Source organism: Giraffa tippelskirchi, chromosome 2 (genome assembly GCF_054371585.1).
Source record: "Giraffa tippelskirchi isolate mGirTip1 chromosome 2, T2T-mGirTip1v1.2.pri, whole genome shotgun sequence".
Taxonomy (NCBI): Eukaryota; Metazoa; Chordata; class Mammalia; order Artiodactyla; family Giraffidae; genus Giraffa; species Giraffa tippelskirchi.
The window spans coordinates 230461624-230481614 of NC_137276.1; the positions used below are offsets into that span (position 1 = coordinate 230461624).

A 19991-nucleotide genomic window follows, 5' to 3' on the forward strand; every position below is an offset into this window, starting at 1 on the left:
TCATTTGATAATCACCTTCTCTTTGACGTGTTACATTAAATCAGTGCCTGCTTTAAAGTTTTTAAAAGTTTGTCACGATTTTTCCATGTTTAACTCTTCAAATTATATTTATGTTTTTTAGGAATGCAGAAAAAGTATAAAAATGAAAGTAAAATGGCCTATAAGCTCAATGCCCAAATAAGTCATTAATATTAAACAATAGGAGACACATGCAAATATTCTAACAATGCAAACAGTACTGAAAAGTGTATGTGGTAAAGTAAAAGTCACCTTCTTCTATCTTCCTCTTTCTCTGTCCAAAGGTAGCCAATATCTGTTTTTTTTTTTATTGATCTTTCTCTTGAAAGAAATACTTAAAAATTTTCTTTCCTTTAAATTTTTTCTTTAAAAATATTCTTGTTTTTCTTTAAAAAAAAGTTTTTATTTTAGTTTTATTGTCTTACTTACTGTCTAAATAACCTTTTTCCAATCTTAACAATACCTATGGGGCTTATTTGGTGGGCTTCCCTGCTGGCTCAGTCAGTGAAGACTCTGCCCGCAGTGTGAGAGACCCGGGTTCAGTTCCTGGTTCGGGAAGATCCCCTGGAGGAGGAAGTGGCAACCAACTCCAGAATTCTTGCCTGGAGAATCCCTGGTGGGCTATAGTCCATGGAGTTGCAAGGAGTTGGACACAACTGAGCAACTCTCTCACACACACACACAGGGAGCTTATTTTAGAAAGGATTTAAGATGACTTCCTATTTATCGGGTTTTAACAGAGAAACACCAGAAGTCTTACACTTATTCTCCCTCCCTGTGATGCTTGGGATGGAGCTTAAGTCATCACAGTTGGCTTTGTTTTGCTTTTCTAATAAATCCATTTTACTGAGAGAAAAATCTGGCCCAATCACTTGTTTACCTTGAAGAAATCAAACCCAGCCCTCATGGCACCAAAATTTTAAATGTGCTGCATAGTCAGCTTTCCTTAAATTACTTAGCATATGGCCAGCTGAGTGCAAATATGGAAAATAAAGACCCTGTAGCCACGGCAGTAACGGATGTCACAGGTTCTGTGAGTGCATGAGGGCATTTGTGGCACAGGAGATGGTGATCTTGGGGCTCCTGTGTTCTTGCTGATGACAGTGGTTTGGCTACATAAATACTCAAATCTGAGCGAGTTCCCCACTTTTGATCATGTATCCCTAACATTAAAAAAGCAACTGAGGGGAGGGGGAGATAAATTAGGAGTTTGGAATTAACCTATACACACGATGCTCAGTCGTGTCTGACTCTTTGGGACCCCATGGACTAGCCTGCCAGGCTCCTCTGTCCACAAGATTTCCAGGCCTATTGCCCACAGTCTCTATTTTCCTTCATTTACAAAAAAAAAAAAATCCATTCGATAGTATTTTCTAAAATCTGCATTTCCCCTTCAGTTTATTTCCTGCAATAGCTTGCCTAATAATGATGCAGTTTGTAAATGACCATCTTTCTATCTTTCCTCTGGAATCTTACTCATAAAAGTACCCATCCCCACAATGGTTACACTTAGCCAGGTTTCCATAAAGTGTATTATTTTGAATAAGTAATTTATGCTTGAGGCCAGCTGCCCTGACACATCTCTCTTTTGATGGCTCACAAAAAGTAGCTCCTAATGAATCTTGCAAATACCACAAGCTGAAACATGTTAGAAACATTTTTGAACTTTCACCCAGCTGTACTGCAAACCTCCCACACTGAATAGTTTGTTGTAATATGTGTTTCTCCAAATTTCCACCACATTTTCATTCAGATTTCCAACCCATCTGCTAACAAAAGAATGCATTTCATTTTGTTGCTGTATTGTTTTCTGTTTACTATGTTAACCAGTTTTAAATAGGAAGAAAAAGTATTATCCCAGCGGTGTGTTTCTTTTTGCACTTCTGTGTTAAACAATCTGTACTTAGTTGCTCTGTCATGTCCAACTTTTTGCGACCCCATGGACTGTAGCCTGCCAGGCCCCTCTGTCCATGGGGTTCTCCAGGCAAGAGTACTGGGGTGGGTTGCCATGCCCTCCTCCAGGAAATCTTCCCAACCCAAGGCTCAAACCCAGGTCTCCCGCATTGCAGGCGGATTCTTTACCATCTGGGCCACCAAGGAAGCCCAAGATCTCTTAAACAAGAGATCACAAAACAATCTGCTAAACATTTATCATTAAGTTTGACGAAATTTTGTAAAATACTAGATTGAGAATCCCATGATTTTAAACATATGGTCATTATATCTAAGGTATAAAATATGCTTTGTTTGAGGTTCAGTGGTAATGTTAATTCAATTATTTTTAATTGAGTATAATTGATGCTATGTTAGTTTGAGTGTACACCATAATCAATTATTTTTCTTGAAAATTTCAGTTGTTTTGCTATCTTCTCATCTGATCTTTTTACCTTGATAATGTAGAAAATGAGGTTATGATGAAGGTGTTTTTCAGCCTTGCTATTATCTTGTGGTTTGCTTGTACTTGCATTTCCTGTACTATTTTCAATCCAATTTCTGGGGCAGAAATTGTTTTTTTGTGTGTGTTATAACTCACATATTCTAAAATTTACCCTTTTAAAGTGTGCATCTCACTTTTAGTTTATTTACAAAGTTCCACAACCATCTCCTCTAATTCCAGAATATTTTCATTATCCCCAAAAGGAAACCATTTCCATTGTTAGTCATTCTCATTCCCGCCAACCCTTCCAGTCCCTGACACCTACTAAGCTACTTTCTGTCTCTCTGGGTTTCTTTTTGTTGTTATTGGTTTTTTTTTTTAATTGGAGTGTAATTGATTTACAATGTCGTGTTAGTTTCTGCTGTAGAGCAAAGTGAGTCAGCCACACATGTACATAAATCCACTCTTTTAGATTCTTTTCCCATATAGGTCATTATAGAGGACTGAGTGGAGTTCCCTGTGCTGTAGGGTAGGTCCTTATTAGTCATCTAGGTTACATATAGTATGGATATATTTTTCCAGTGGTCATGTATGGATGTGAGAGCTGGACTATAAAGAAAGCTGAGCACCGAAGAATTGATGCTTTTGAACTGTGGTGTTGGAGAAGACTCTTGAAGAGTCCCTTGGACTGCAAGGAGATCCAGCCAGTCCATCCTAAAGGAGATCAGTCCTGGGTGTTCATTGGAAGGACCAATGTTGAAGCTGAAACTGCAGTACTTTGGCCACCAGATGTGAAGAGCTGACTCATTTGAAAAGACCCTGATGTTGGGAAAGATTGAGGGCGGAAGAAGGGGACCACAGAGGATCAGATGGTTGGATGGCATCACCAACTCAGTGGACATGGGTTTGGGTAGACTCCGGGAGTTGGTGATGGACAGGGAGGCCTGGCGTGCTGCAGTTCATGGGGTCGCAAAGCGTCAGACACAACTGAGTGACTGAACTGAAATGAAGTGTATATATGGGGCTTCCCAGGTGTCACTAGTGGTGAAGAACCCATCTGCCAATGCAGGAGACATAAGAGATGAGGGCTCAATCCCTGGGTCAGGAAGATCCCCTGGAGGAAGGCATGGCAGTATTCTTGCTTGGAGAATCCCATGGACAGAGGAGCCTGGTGGGCTGCAGTCCATAGGGTTGCAAAGAGCGACTGAGTGACTTAGCAGCAGCAGCAGTGTGTCAATCCCAATCTCCCAATCCATCCTTTTTCTCCTCTCCCTCTGGCAACCACAAATTTGCTTTCTACATCTGTGACTCTATCTGTCCTGTAATAAGTTCATTTTTACCATTTTTACAGATTCTACATATAAGTGACATCATACATTTGTCTTTTTCTTCCTGACCTACTTAACTCAGCACTACAATCTCCAGGTCCATCCTTGCTACCACAAATAGCATCATCTTATTCTTTTTCATGGCCAAGTAATAGTCCATTGCACATATGCACCACATCCTCTTTAGAATGTGGAATGCTTCACAGATTTGCATGTCCTCCTTGCCCAGGGGCCATGCTAATCTTTTCTGTATCATTCTGCTTTTAGTATATGTGCTGCTGAAGCAAGCACACTCTGGATTTTTTTTTTATTCTAAATATTTGATGTAAATGGAACCATACACATGTGACCTATGGTGGCTGGCTTCTTTCATGTAGCATAACGTTTACAAGAGTCATCCTGTTGTAGCCTGTGTCAGTACTTGGCCGATAATATTTCATTGTATGGATAGACCACATTTTATTTACCTGTTCATCAGTTGATGGACATTCTGTTGTTGCATTATTTCCCACAGATCCCTTGGCATCTTCCCCTGGGCTGTATGTACAAACCCCTCACCTTAGTTTTACTCTACTGGACTTTAATCCAGCTACCTTGGCACAGGGAAAAAGCATTCTGAATAAGGAAATAAGCAAAACCTTTTTTGCAAATTTCTGCAGTTGGCCGAGCTCCTGCCATGCCAACTGCCCCTTCCCCTTTTCAGTACCTGACTCAAGTCACATGACTTAGGGTGCATTTTCAGTAGAACTGTCTTCATGCAGGAGAACTGAATATTTGTTATCACGGAAATCTACGAAGAAGTAAAATCTGTACTACCAAAGCCTGTAGGCCCAGGGGATTTACTTTTCAGGACTTGGTAGTAAATTCTAGTGGGCATCATACAAAAAAATTGGAGACTTTATTTTAGGTAGATTTTAAATAGAGGCATGAAACTGCTTTCTGAAATTACATAAAAGATTATCATTTCTCTTTATATTCCAGAGGTCTATTTGATGAGCACAATTTTTTAGAGGAAATTTCATAACAATTTTATTATAAGTATTACATTAATAAATAAAAGCATCCCTTCTTACCCCTCGCCTCATTTTTCTGTTTTTTGGCTATGCTACATGGCTAATGGGATCTTAGTTCCCCAATGAGATCCCCAGCCACCTCGGTGAAAGCACAGAGTCCTAACCACTGGGATGCCAGGGAATTCCTTCCCTTCCCTTGGTTAAAAAAAAAAAATCAAGCTAACTTTTTAATGTAATTATTATTATTTTTTTTTTGCCAAGTGGGCATGCAGGATCTTAGTTCCTAGACCAAGGATCAAACCTGAACCCCCTGCAGTAGAAACATGAAGTTGAAATCACCAGGGAAGCCCCAACGTAAACTTTCTATTGAAAATAATACACCTTGGAAGGAAAGTTACGACCAACCTAGACAGCATATTAAAAAGCAGAGACATTACTCTGTCAACAAAAGTCCATCTAGTCAAGGCTATGGTTTTTCCAGTGGTCATGTACGGATGTGAGAGTTGGACTATAAAGAAAGCTGAGAGCCAAAGAATTGATGCTTTTGAACTGTGGTGTTGGAGAAGACTCTTGAGAGTCCCTTGGACTGCAAGGAGATCCAACCAGTCCATCCTAAAGGAGATCAGTCCTGAGTGTTTATTGGAAGGACTGATGTTGAAGCTGAAACTCCAATACTTTGGCCACCTGAGGCGAAGAGCTGACTCATTTGAAAACACCATGATGCTGGGAAAGATTGAGGGCAGGAGGAAAAGGGGATGACAGAGGATGAGATGGTTGGATGGCATCACCGACTCAATGGACATGGGTTTGGGTAGACTCCGGCAGTTGGTGATGGACAGGGAGGCCTGGCGTGCTGTGGTTCATGGGGTCGCAAAGAGTCGGACACAACTGAGCGACTGTACTGAACTGAACTGAAGAACTTCTAATAACATAAACTTGATATGTTTTTGCAAAGTTAATATGCTCATGAAAACAGCATCCCAATAAAAATAACAGAACCCCAGGACAGCCCTTGTGATTGCTCCTGGTCCCCACCACCTCCAGCACTTATGGATTCCACTTGCCTGGTTCTGAACTTGTGATCAGTGGACTCACATGTGGGCTCTTTTTTATCTGGCTTCTCACCTTAGCATTGCATTGTGACTTCATTCAGAGTGTTGCAGTTGTAGATGGCTATTTCTCAGTGCTGAGGAAGACCCCCACTGTGTGAGGAAAGCACTATTTCTTCATCCCTTCTCCTGCTGATGAGTCCTGGCTCACTTTCTAGTTTGGCGCTATTAGGAATAACACTGTTTTGACCATTCGTGTATATGGCGATTGGTAGATGGATGGGCCCATTTCCACTGTGTGTATAGGAATGAAAGCAGCTTATTTATTTATGAGTCCACCCTGCGTATGTCTGGTCTCCTCCAGCCAGAAAATAGTTCAAGAACTGGGGAAAGGCAGACAGAGACCAAGACGTTCTAAAGAAAAAGAATGAGATGACAATAAGGCTTTATTTTTTCTTTGAGATCTTTGAAGATGGGTTGGAACTCAGAGGCGCCGTTGGGGCCAGCAAGTGACCATAGTCAGTGGGATCTTCGTTTTTCCTGAGTTGGAATTCTGTAATGTGATTTAGGTTTATTTCATTAGAGAATTGGAGAAGGCAATGGCATCCCACTCCAGTAGGGACATGCAATGGAAATATGAGGGGAGACCTGGGCCTTGCAATTCCTTCAACAAATTGAAAGAGAAGAAAATTTAAGAACTCTTTTCTGCAGATTCCGAGACGTTTTCAGAAACTTATTAAGCTTTCAACAAAGCTCTTGAACTCATTTCATCCCTTTACATACAGAGAAAATCCAACTACAGAAAGAGTCAAATCTGAGAACAGAACCCACATCCCAAAAACCACTCCCTTTCCAGCAGTGAGCCAGGCCCCTTCCCCACCTCCCTGCCTTGGTCTCTGGGTAGCTTCCCTGATTTGGAATTAATTACACAAACCGCAGGCCACAGGTCCCTACTCTTAGCTGTTTCTGTAGTGCATACCTTGCTGTGTGAATTATATAGACTCTACTAAGATGTCTCTGTCATTTTATTTTGGACCCTTGAAAAAGCAACTGAACTCAGAGGTTTTTGTTTGAGCAGTTTACTTTAATCACTTTTTTTTTTTTGATAACAGGAAGATGTTATCTCTGAATATGAGAAAAAGTGCGCTATACAGAAATATCAGAGGGAGGAGGCAGAAGAAGATGGCAGAGGAGGAAGATGGGAAGATCACCAGCTTTCCCACAAATACATCAAAAACTCATCAAGATACTGCAATAGCTCCTACAAAGCAACCTCTAGGCAACAGCAGAAGACCCCAGGCCTCCAGGGGGGCAAGCTGAGCTCCTGGGAATGAGAAATCAAACCAATATTATAAAGCAATCATCACTCAATTAAAAATAAACAAATATTAAAAAAAAAGAAATATCAGAGGGAGAATTTTCTACTTTCCTGCAGGGCATGAGTCATAACTGCATGACTCACTTTTGTAGAATTACTGGTGAAAGACCAATGCATGAATAGGTGATTTTTTTATGATGATCAGGAAAACGATGGATGCTTATAAAAGCTGCCTTTCAGGTTGCTGGGCAAGTCTAAAACACAGTATTATTTTAATATTTCATCATGTCCTTAAACAGTAGCCCTTACAAGCTGACTTTATTTTATAGTGTTAGATATTTCAAGATGCTCCGTGTCATTATTGCTTACAGAAATGCAAATTAAAACCACAATGAGATACTTTCATGTACCTATTAGAATTTTTAATTCTAATAAATTAAATTGTGATAAAAACCTATCACAATTTTTTTTAGAAATTTAACTATATTTGATTTACAATATTGTGCTGGTTTCAGGTGTACAGCAAGGTGATTCAGTTTTATATTTATATATATATATATATTCTTTTCAGATTGTTTTCCATTATACATTATTACAAGATAAGGAATATAATTCCTTGTGCTGTACAGTAAGTCCTTGCTGGTTATTTATTTTACATGTAGGAGTGTATATGTTAATCCCACACTCCTAATTTATCCCTTCCCCCCTTCCACTTTGATAACCATAAGCTTGTTTTCTATGTCTGTGGATCTGTTTCTGTTTTGTAAATAAGTTCATTTGTATTATTTTTCAGATTCCACATATGTGTGATATCATATAAAATGTGTCTCTGTCTGCCTCATTTACTTCACTTAGTATGATCATCTCTATGTCCATTCATGTTGCTGCAAATGGCAAAATGTCATCCATTTTTATGACTGAGTAATATTCCACTTCATATATGTACCACATCTTCATTTATCCATAGAAGGACACTTAGGTTGCTTCCACGTCTTGGCTATTGTAAATAGCCACTGTAAACACTGATGAATGCATTGTTTTAAATTAGAATTTTCTCTGGATATATGCCTAAGAGTGGGATTGCTGTATCACACGGTAACTCTATTTTTCGTTTTTTAAGGAATTTCCATACTGTTCTCCATAGTTGCTGCACCAATTTACATTCATACCAAGAGCATAGGAGGGTTTCCTTTTCTCCACCCTCCCCAGTATGTATTATTTGTAGACTTTTTGATGATGGCCACAGAATGGTTACTATTTCTAAAAGACGGATAATAACAAGTGTTGTCAGAAATATGGAGAAACCAGAAACCTCATACATCACTAGTGGGAATGTAAACTAGCTAACAGTTTGGGAAACAGTTTGGTAGTTTCATTAAAAAGTGAAAGTGAACGTCGCTCAGTCATGTCCAACTCTTTGAGACCCCATGGACTATACAGTCCACGGAATTCTCCAGGCCAGAATACTGTAGTGGGTAGCCTTTCCCTTCTCCAGGGGATTTTCCCAACCCAGGAGTTGAACCCAGGTCTCCTGCATTGCAGGTGTTCTTTACCAGCTGAGCCACAAGGAAAACCCTTCATTAAAAAGTTTAACATAACTTTACCATACAGTCCAACAGTTCCATTCCTTGGAATCTATCCAGGAGGAATGAAAACTTTTGTCCACTCAAAGACTTGTACATGAATGTTCATAGTAGCTTTATTCATAATAACTCCAAACTGGAAACAATCCAAATTGATAGATATATCAACTGGTGAATGGATAAATAAAATATGAGACACCCAGGTAATGGGACATTACCGAACAACAAAAGGAATGCAATGAAGTTTTAACACAGGCTAAAACATGAATGGATCTTGAAAACGTCATGCTAAATGAAAGCAACAAGATACAACACATTACACTGTATGATTCCATTTATATAAGAAAATGCAAATTTATAGTAAAAAAAAGCAGAATTGGTTGCTTAATGCTGGCAGTAGGAACAGGGATTAACTGTAAATGGGCACAAGGAAACTTTAGCAGTGATAGAAATGTTCTAAAGTTGGATGATGGTGATTGTTGAACATTTCTATCAATTTACTAAAATCATTGAATTGTTGAGTGCCAATGAGTGACTCTATAGTATTTAAATTACACCCCAATAAAGTTGTTTTAAAAAGCTTAAGCTTTTCTATTATAACCATATTTGTGTCTTCTTTAGCCACTGACCACTAAAGGAATTATACAATCTCTTTTTGGCATAACAAAATTCACACTTTGAAAAGTTATGTAAAGAATAAAAGCTCTAAAGAAACCCTTTGGTTTCTTCTTTGGGACTCTTAGTTTTTTTCTCTCCAGGGTTTATCAAGGTTCCTGTCTTTTGCACACTTGCAGTGACCTCTGAACCATCCATCACATAAAGGTAAAGAGGTCCCAGGTGTGCTTTCAGGATGAGGACTTCAAAGTAAGACATGACAGGAAGACCAGAGGCTGAGATCCAGGTCATCATCAGGCTAGATACTTCAGAGTCTCTTAAATTATTTAAACTCAAGATGATGTTATTGAACAACATACTCTGCCTAATACCCAGACTTAAGTGACGTGTAAGACTTCAGTTATCAACAATATGAAAGAATAATGGTCTCCAATTATCATAATTTGGGGTCTCTCCAGGTACCTTGAACAGTACAGCTGCAAATTCAGAAGTTTTACATAGTTTTCTACAGGATGATGCTGATCCCTAGCAATAATTACAGCTACCATGTGGATCATTAAAAGATATTTTAAAACGTTTCCTTGGAAGTACATTTCTTATCAACATACAACAGATACAGAAACGTGAGCAAATTATAAGCGTGTGAGGAATTTTCAAAAACAACACACCTTTTGAAACTCTAGCCAATTTAAGAAAAAGAAGATTTTCACCATCCTAGAAGCCCCCTCTTATGCTCCTTCCCAGCTACCACATTCACTCTCTTCCTCAAAAATAATCACTATTTGGATTTCAAATACCACAGATTTGTTTTGTGCCCCCCGCACAACTTTTTCATGGTCGTGTGGCATGTGGGATCTTAGTTCCCCAACCAGGCATCGAACTTGTGCCGTCGAACTTGTGCCCTCTGCGTTGGGAGCATGGAGTCTTAACCTCTGAATCACATGAGAAGTCCCCCTTTTTGCCCAATTTTGAACTTTATATAAATGGAATCATACAGTATGGGCTCATTTGCCTCTAGTTTCTTTTACTCCACATGAGTCACCAACCGTTCTCTTCTATTGCAGGAACATATCACTACTTATTTATCCCTCCTATTGTTGATGGTCTTCTGGATTGCTTCCAGTGTGGGGGCTAATACGAATAAAGCAGCTATGAGCATTTTTGTATATGCCTTTTGCTTACAAGTGTGTACTTCTCTGATGAGTAGATATTTGGGAATGGTTGCTGGGTCATAGGGTATGTGTATGGTTAGCCTGAGTATAAATCATTGGATTTGTTAAAATCTAGAAAGCCACTTGAAGTGATTTAAGAGTAAACACTCCTAAATGCAGAAATTTCCTAAATATAAACACACATTCATTCTTCTTCAGACTTGACCTGAGCAAACAGTCTCATAGGTGGGACAATTGAATATCAGTCACGAAGTTACTGGACTGTGATCTCGCACAAACATAACTTCTGAGGACGCGTCTCCTGTGGGTTTCAACCCTCGGGAAATGAGGCCACCGTGAACTTCCTGGCATTCCTGCACGCTTCCAGGTGGGATCTAGAGGAGCAAAGTTTCCATCTTGCTATAGCTTTGATCTGCAAGAAAGCACTGTTTGTTCAGTTTCCTCCTGCAGCCTGAAAACCAATTTATTTTGAGAGGTTTTAAAAAGTTCAAGGCAATTATTATTATTTCCATTTTTTCCCCCATCCATTTGCTATGAAGTGATGGGACCGGATGCCATGATCTTAGTTTTTTGAATGTTGAGTTTTAAGCCAACTTTTTCCACTCTCCTCTTTCACCACCTGAAGCGAAGAGCTGACTCATTGGAAAAGACCCTGATGCTGGGCAAGATCGAAGGCGGGAGGAGAAGGGGACGACAGAGGATGAGATGTTTGGATGGCATCAAGGACTCAATGGACAAGAGTTGGAGCAAACTCTAGGAGATAGTGAAGGATAAGGAAGCCTGTCATGCTGCAGTCCATGGAGTTACAAAGAGGCGGAAAAAACTTAGTGACTGAACATCATCAACAACAATTCTTATTAATTTGGATGCACTATGAGGCATGTGGGATCTTAGTTCCCTGACTGGGGATTGAACCCACACCTCTTACATTGGACGTGGTGGTGGTGGTGGTGGTGGTTTAGTCACTAAGTAGTGTCCAACTCTTGCAATCCCATGGACTGTAGCCCACCAGGCTCCTCTGTCCATGGGATTCTCCAGGCGAGAATACTGGAGTGGGTTGCTATTTCCTTCTCCACCTACATTGGAAGGGCAGACTCAACCACTGGGCTACCAGGGAAGTCCCCTCCAAGGTAATTATTAGCACAAGATGGTGGGCTGAGTCTTCTAGTTCTTAGGGGGCACTTTGCTATTTTTCTGGAGCTCTGTGGCTGTCTCCCAGGAGGGCTCTAGGCTCTTGCCCATGACCACTTCTGGGGTAGTTGTGGGCTCGTAAATTGGCCCATGTAATAGCCCACCCCTGACACCCCCTTGACAGTTGAAGTCAGGCCAGGGAACCCTGGATCACCACATGATGCTACCACCAGGCTGTCTCCACAGCCCAGGTGAGTCTTAGAAATCCAGAGGTTCTGCCTGCCAGGAACGGAACTTCCCAAGGAGCATTCATGTCAGTTTCACTTCCTGGTTTTTGGACTGGGTGTCCACCTGGGCTGGGAGAAAACTTTCTATGAACACAAGGGATCCTCTGGCTTGCAACCTGCGCTTGGGAAGTTGAGGGATTCACCAGAATTCCCATACCTTAAGGTTTTTTACACCCTAATGGACTGGGTGGTAGAGATGTCTCAGTTTTGTTTTCTTTCAGCCTCTCTGTTTATTTGGATTCCTTCTGTTGTTGTTTCATCTTTCTGAGTCTTAGAGGTACTTTGTTAGAACACAGAGGAGCTGCTTCCTGAAGAGTGTCCATTATGTCTTTGCCTTCAGATGGTAAGTGGTGACTACGTTTTATCTTTTCCACCAGAGCTTTTTCTTGTCCCCAAGAGAGCGGCTGTAGCCCTAGCATTCATCATTAAGAGAAGTTATCATATGTGCTTAACTTTCCGCTTGCTTTTTCTTTTTTTGCTTTAAAAATTGCCACAGGACTTCCCTGGTGGTGCAGTGGATGAGAATCCGCCTGCCAGTTCAGGAGTCATAGGTTCGATCCCTGATCCAGGAAGATCCCACACGCTGTGGAGCAACAAAGCCCACACGCCATAACCACTGAAGTCTGAGTGCCTAGAGCCTGTGCTCTGCAACAAGAGACACCACCGCAATGAGAAGTAAGAAGCCTGTGAACCCCAATGGAGAGTTGCTCCCACTCGTAGCAACTAGAGAAAGTTCTTGCAAAGCATCAAAGACCCAACGCAGCCAAAAATAATAAATAAATTTATAAAAAATTGCTGCAATTTTTGACTTTCTCGTTTGCCAGAGGTTGTGTTCTCCAAGCTCAGATGGGCTTCCTGAATTCAGTCACACTTCTTGTGGTATTTTTTTTTTTCTTCCTTTTTTGGTTGCCCCAAGGCATGCGGGATCTCTGACCAGGGATGGAACCCACAGCTGCTGCAGTGGAAGTGCAGACTTAACCACTGGACTACCAGGGAAGTCCCTTCTTGTTTTGATAAACTGTGGCCATGTTCTAAAATTCTACCATGTTTTAAACTTCTGCCTTTCCCGGGGCCGTTTGCTGCAGTGAGTTTTGAGGATGTTTCCCAAGGTTTCCGCACACTCTGAGGGGATGTTGGACCAGACAGCTCTGCTCAAATGGTTCAGTTCAGTTCAGTCGCTCAGTCGTGTCTGATTCTTTGTGACCCCATGGACTGCAGCACGCCAGGCCTCTTTGTCCATCACCAACTCCCGGAGTTTACTCAAACTCATGTCCATTGAGTCGATGATGCCATCCAACCATCTTATCTTCCGTCGTCCCCTTCTCCTCCTGCCTTCAATCTTCCCCAGCATCAGGGTCTTTTCCAGTGAGTCAGCTCTTTGCATCAGGTGGCCAAAGTATTGGAGTTTCAGCTTCAGCATCAGTCCTTCCAATGAATATTCAGGACTGATTTCTTTTAGGATGGACTGGTTGGATCTCCTTGCTGTCCAAGGGACTCTCAAGAGTCTTCTCCAACACCACAGTTCAAAAGCATCAATTCTTCGGCGCTCAGTGATGTTCAAATGGTAGCCAGGGCCAGATCAATCCTCGGAGACTTTCCGGTGCCTTCCTCACCTGCACCCTCCTGCCTCCGCTTGCCCCCTTCTCCCTCGTGCCCCCTTCTCCCTCCCACCCGCTGCGCTTGCATCCTGCAGCTGCCTGGTGGTCCTGCCCTGACCCTTCCTGCCACCCCAGGAGATAGCGTGCTTCCTGCCTGACCTTGCCATCACCTCCTCCTCCTGTCCTGAGGCCCCTGGGTCCAGCCCCCTCCTCTCAGCCCATTTCTCTCTGTCCTGTGTGTTTTGCCCACAACAGTTCTCCCAGTCCTTAAAGAGTTCTGTTGCCTTATCTGCACTGTGGGTTTATATCTGGGCCTGGTCTCTCTTGAAGTCACCTGCCCTTGAGCAGCAGGGGCCAACCTCTGGAGACGCGCAACCGGACTCGACTCCGCTGCTCCAGTCCTCTCCCTGCCCCCCAGCCATTCAGATTCTGTCTCTGCTTCCAGCCTGAGTCCCTGCCGGGCTCCCCCCGGGGCCCTGTGTCTAGGGTATGTGTCACTTAGGTACCACTCACTCGCAGAGGGCCAATGACTGCCAGCTTTATCCTGCCTAAACCAGACCTCCAGGCTCTCTGAGTCTCCCCACAGGTAACCCCCCTCTCTCACCCAGGTCAGTGCCCTCCCCTTTATGAAAACATGGGGCCTCTCCTGACAGCATGTAGGACCTTAGTTCTCTGACCAGAGATTGAAGCTGCATCCCTTGCGTTGGAAGGCATCGTCTTAGCCACCGGGCTGCTGCGGAAGTCTCCGGTCAACGGCCCTTGCGTGGAGTTTCCACCCATGGTCCTCAAAAGGAGTCTGGTCAGCGATTGGAGGGGCCAGCAGGCCAGCAGTGGGAGCAGGATGGGCCAAGAGAAGCACAGCTGCCTGCCCTCTGCCCGCCCAGGCAGTGAGAGCACTGCTGAGTCACCCTGGGGCCCCGCTGGCCCCTTGATGCTTGCAGACTTCACCACCTGCACCCAGCCCCTCAGCCAACAGTAACTGACCCCCACCCCCAACACCACCCAGGGGATCCCTCTTTGCTACAGACCCTCCTTTACTCAGAGGTCTTCCCAAGCAGCGCTAGCGGTAAAGAACTAGCCTGCCAATGCAGGAGATGTAAGAGACGCAGTTTCGATCCCTGTGTCAGGAAGATCCCCTGGAGAAGGAAATGGCAACCCACTCCAGTATTCTCGCCTGGAGAATCCCATGGACAGAGGAGCCTGGTGGGCTACAGTCCAGGGGGTCGATCAGAGTCAGACATGACTGATGCAACTTAGCAGGCACTCCTTTATTATTAGTGACTGGTTATTCAACCTCTCAAATCATTTACTAAAAATGGACTGAGCATCTACTGTGTGCCAGGTATCATTCTCTGTCTAGGGACATGTAGTGAATAGACAGACGAGGTCCTTGCCTGCCTTGGAGCTCACAGTCAAGGGGGAACAAACTAGTGATTCTCTTTGTGGGGTCTGTGGACACAGGGCCAGGCCAGAACGTTCATGTGACCGGTCTCAGACAAGGTAGTACTGAACTCAACAGACGTTTTTAGGAACTTCTCTAGCTCTTTGACTGAGTAATTTTATATTTGCTAAGTTTAGTTTTTTTAAAAAAAAACCAGCCTCTTGTTTATCTTTTTTTCCATTTTGTTTTTCCAGTAAGCATTTTTATATTTTACAAGTTCAGTTCAGTTCAGTTGCTCAGTTGTGTCTGACCCTTTGCAACCCCATGGACCACAGCACCAGGCCTCCCTGTCCATCACCAACTCCTGGAGTTTACCCAAACTCATGTCCATTTAGTTGGTGATGCCATCCAGCCATCTCAGCCTCTGTCGTCCCCTTCTCCTCCTGCCCTCAATCTTTCCCAGCATCAGGGTCTTTTCAAATGAGTCAGCTCTTCGCATCAGTTGGCCACAGTATTGGAGTTTCAGCTTCAACATCAGTCCTTCCAATGTAAAGGTGTGCAATGGGCTAGAAATTTAGAAAAAGTCATCACCCATTCCAGAAAATTTGAGAAGCATTGCTCTAAACCCTAAATTGCAACTCCTGCCATGAAGAAGATGAAGAATAACAAGGAAACCTGGTCTAAGGAAGGTGGGATCTGATGGGACCTGAAGGGTGAGGAGGAACCAACCAGGCATAGAGCAGAGGAAGCTGTCCAGGCAAGGGGACAGCCTGTGCAAAGGCCCTGGGTTGAGTGAGAATCAGGAGGCCTGACACAGGAGGGAAGTCAGCGGAGCTGGAGCAGAAGGAGCAAGGGGAGATGCTGGGAGGTGGGGCCTGATCACTTGGGCGCCCTCAAGAGGCCCCGAGAAGACACCACAGTGTCCTAGGGAAAAGAGTGACGTGTCTGGCTTATGAAGAAAGGCTCCCTCTGCTGCTCTGGAGCAATGGGTTGAACACAGCGGGAGAGGCCAAGGAAGCCAGTTGGGAGGCGAGCAGTTTAGTCAGCAACTGCACCTCAGGGGTCAGTGTCCACAGGGTTCCAGGAGGGCTTGTTCCTGTGGACTAGGGGTGAACACACGTGGCATCAGCACTTCCTACTTTACCTTCACAGGTAACACACATCAGATCCAGAAAGTCGTAGTGACAGCAATATCTTAGCTGAAGTCCAATCCGGAGACAGGGGTTTTCAGATCAGCTTCTTGGAGGATGCAAACCTTTTTATTAAAAAAAAAATAAAAAATAAATGTTTCTTTTTTGGTTGCACTGTGAGGTTGCAGGATCAGTTCCCTCACCAGGAATTGAACCTGAGCCCTCGGCAGTGAAAGTGCTGAGTCTTAACCACTGGACCACCAGGAATTCCCCAAACCCCTATTTTTTTTTTGGCCTTGCCATGGCGTGCAGGATCTTAGTTCCCTGACCAGGGATCTAATCCTTGCTCGCTGCAGTGGAGTCTTAACCACTGGACTGCCAGAGAACTCCCCCAAATCCTTTTAAAAGAAACTTCTTGTGCCTTGGGCACTTATTGATTGAGACAAGGTGCTGCCAAAGTGAAATCTGGTTTAAAGGACTTCCTCAAAGATACTCTATTTTTCAACTAAGAAAAAAAGCTGAAGAATGGAGAAGGGACTTAATTCAAATTCAGAATTGTTCTGAAACGTCAGAGGAGAGACTGGGTAATAGAAAAGTTGGTTGAGTGCCCTTCTATCTCTCGATATTTGTGTTTCCACAACTGGGTGATAATGGGTGCCCTGAACAATGATGCAAAGAAGCTATAAACTTCTAAAGTATTTTGTAAATCACTAAAAGGAAAATTTAATGATTTTAGCATAACTTTATGAATTGTGATTTTTTTGGCCCTGTGTCTAGTGAGATCTTAACTCCCCAACCAGGGATGGAACCTGGGCCCCCTGCAGTGCAATCATTGAGTCCTAACCACTGGGCCATTAGAGAATTCCCAGAATTGTGATGTCTGCATTCATTTTTTTTTAAATGTAAGCTGTAATTGAGACCCTTTTAACAGGATGGTCTCTAAGTCTTCGGTAATTTGCATGTATCTATAATTAGATGGCTGTATTTCTTCTCTCTGCACTCTGCTGCATCAGTAGAGAAGAGTTTGCCAGGCCGCTTTCACCGAGGCTGCGGCCCCCTAGTTCCCAGGTGTGGACCAGGGATCCATAGACCCTGCATGGTCTTAGTTCCTTAGACCAGACATGGAACCCGCGTCCACGCAGTGAAAGTGTGGAGTCTTAACCACTGGGCTGCAGGGAATTTCCTGAAGAGAATTTTCAAAATAAGTTTGAAAATTCAAGTCGTACCTTACAAATAAGTGACTTCTTTGTCTTGGGCCTGCCAGGGAATTTCCTGAAGGGAATTTTATAAATAAGCTTGAAAATCTGAGTCATGCCTTTCAAATAAGTGATTTCTTTGCCCTGGGCCTGCCACAAAGCTCTTCACAGACGGTTTCTTCCTTTTCCCCCGCCCAATACGTTTGCTTTACGTATTCCTTTTTTCTTGACCTTTCCCTATTTTTCAAAAAACTTATTTTCTTGTTTGGTATAGTTGATTTACAATGTTGTGTTAAATTCTGCTGTACAGAAAAGTGATTCAGTTATACATATATATATATATACTTTCTCATATTTTTTTCTGTTATGGTTTATCACAGGTTATTCAATATAGTTCCCTATGCTATACAATAGGACCTTGTTGTTTATCCATTATATACATAATAGTTTGTTGTTGTTGAGTCACTAAGTCCTATCTGACTCTGCAACCCGATGGCTGTAGCCCACCAGGCTCCTCTGTCCATGGGATTTCCCAAGTCAGGCAAGAATACTGTAGTGGGTTGCCATTTCCTTCTCCAGGGAATCTTCCCAAACCAGGGATCAAATCCATGTCTCCTGCATTGACAGGTGGATTCTTTACCACTGACCCACCAGTGAAGCCAAGATAATAGTTTATATCTGCTAATACCAGACACCCAATCCATCCCTTCCTCACCCCCTACCAACCCACCTTGGCTACCACAAGTCTGTTCTCTTCATAGACGTTTGCTTATTAAATAAGTCTAAGTAAATTCCTGTCAACTATCCAAGCCATACTTTGTAATTTCTTTGAATTTATTTTATTATTTTAAAAATGATCATGGAAGACCTATGATCATTTTTTTAAATAATTAGAGCTTACATCATGAGAAATGCTGGTCTGGATGAAGCACAAGCTGGAATCAAGATTGCTGGGAGATATATTAATAACCTCAGATATGCAGATGACAACACCCTTATGGCAGAAAGTGAAGAAGAACTAAAGAACCTCTTGCTGAAAGTGAAAGAGGAGAGTGAAAAAGTTGGCTTAAAGCTCAACATTCAGAAAACAAAGATCATGGCATCCAGTCCCATCACTTCATGCAAATAGATGGGGAAACAGTGGAAACAGTGGCTGGCTTTATTTTTGGGGGCTCCAAAATCACTGCAAATGGTGAATGCAGCCATGAAATTAAAAGACACTTACTCCTTGGAAGGAAAGTTATGACCAACCTAGATAGCATATTAAAAAGCAGAGACATTACTTTGCCAACAAAGGTCTATCTAGTCAAGGCTATGGTTTTTCCAGTAGTCATGTATGGATGTGAGAGTTGGACTATAAAGAAGGCTGAACACTGAAGAATTGATGCTTTTGAACTGTGGTGTTAGAGAAGACTCTTGAGAGTCCCTTGGACTGCAAGGAGATCCAACCAGTCAGTCCTAAAAGAAATCAGTCCTGAATATTCATTGGAAGGAGTTAGGTTGAAGCTGAAACTCCAATACCTTGGCCACCTGATGCGAAGAGCTGACTCTTTTTAAAAGATCCTGATGCTGGGAAAGATTGAGGGCAGGAGGAAAAGGGGATGACAGAGGATGAGATGGTTGGATGGCATCACCGACTCAATGGACATGAGTTTGAGTAAACTCCAGGAGATGGTGACGGACAGGGAGGCCTGGTGTCCTGCAGTTCATGGGGTTGCAAAGAGTCGGACACAACTGAGCTACTGAACTGAACTGAGAGCTTAAAATTCATATTAAATGAATGAATAGGCTATCTGTGCATTATATTGAAAAGTAAACAGTCATGATTTGCTGTTGTTGTTGCTGTTTAGTCTCTAAGTCATGTCTGACTCTTTGTGACACCATTGACTGTAGCCTGCCAAGCTCCTCTGTCCATGGGCTTTCCAGTAAAGAGAGGGTTGCCATTTCCTTCTCCAAGGTATCTTCCCAGACCTGGGATCGAGCCTGTGTCTCCTGCATTGGCAAGAGAGTTCTTTACCACTGAGCCACCAGGGAAGCCCCACGCTTTGCTGGCGGGAGTATAAAATTTCAGTTTCCTCCCCAGCAATTTGGTAATACATGGGGAATATGAGCTTTTAAGGAAATTTATATCCCTTACCCTTTTATAAGTATTTCCTCAAGATAGAATCAGAGATAAGGACAAATATGTTTATACACAGATAAAAGAAGAGGGCAACAGAGGATGAGATGGTTGGATGGCACCACTGATGCAATGGACAGGAACTTGGGCAAGCTTCAGGAGATGGTGAGTGGCAGGAAAGCCTGGTGTGCTGCAGTCCATGGGGTCATGAAGAGTCGGACACAATTCAGTAACTGAACAATAACAACATTTTCTATAATAATAATATTTACAAAAAAATGAAAAGTTAGAATCATCCTAAAAGTCAGTAATAGACAATTTACAATATAAATGATGCTGCATCCACATGACACAATATTACGCAGTTGTTAAATGCTCATGCGCTATTTGAAAAAGGAAGCAAAATTATATTTACACCATGATCCTTATTTGTTAAACCTACAATCCACGTATCCTTAGTAGAGCTTATAGCAACTGTTTAAAGTAATTATTCTGGAGTGATGGATTATGGGTAATTTAATTTTTTTGTTGTTTTCTAAATTTCTTTAAAATTCATTTCAATGAAGTCTAATTTATCTATTTTTTTCTAGATTGTATTTTTTGGGTCATATTTAAGAAATCTAAGGTCATTACTGTTTTCCATAAGACATATTAAAAGTTTTGTAGTTTGGATTTT

General features: G+C 42.4%; 1 non-coding gene across 1 annotated transcript; it reads right to left on the reverse strand.

Annotated features, from left to right (window-relative positions):
* Window positions 1-3907: 3907 nt before the first annotated feature.
* On the reverse strand, window positions 3908-4014 carry LOC145539991 (U6 spliceosomal RNA). The gene has a single exon (XR_014078128.1). It is a non-coding gene; the product is annotated as a U6 spliceosomal RNA (small nuclear RNA).
* Window positions 4015-19991: the final 15977 nt, after the last annotated feature.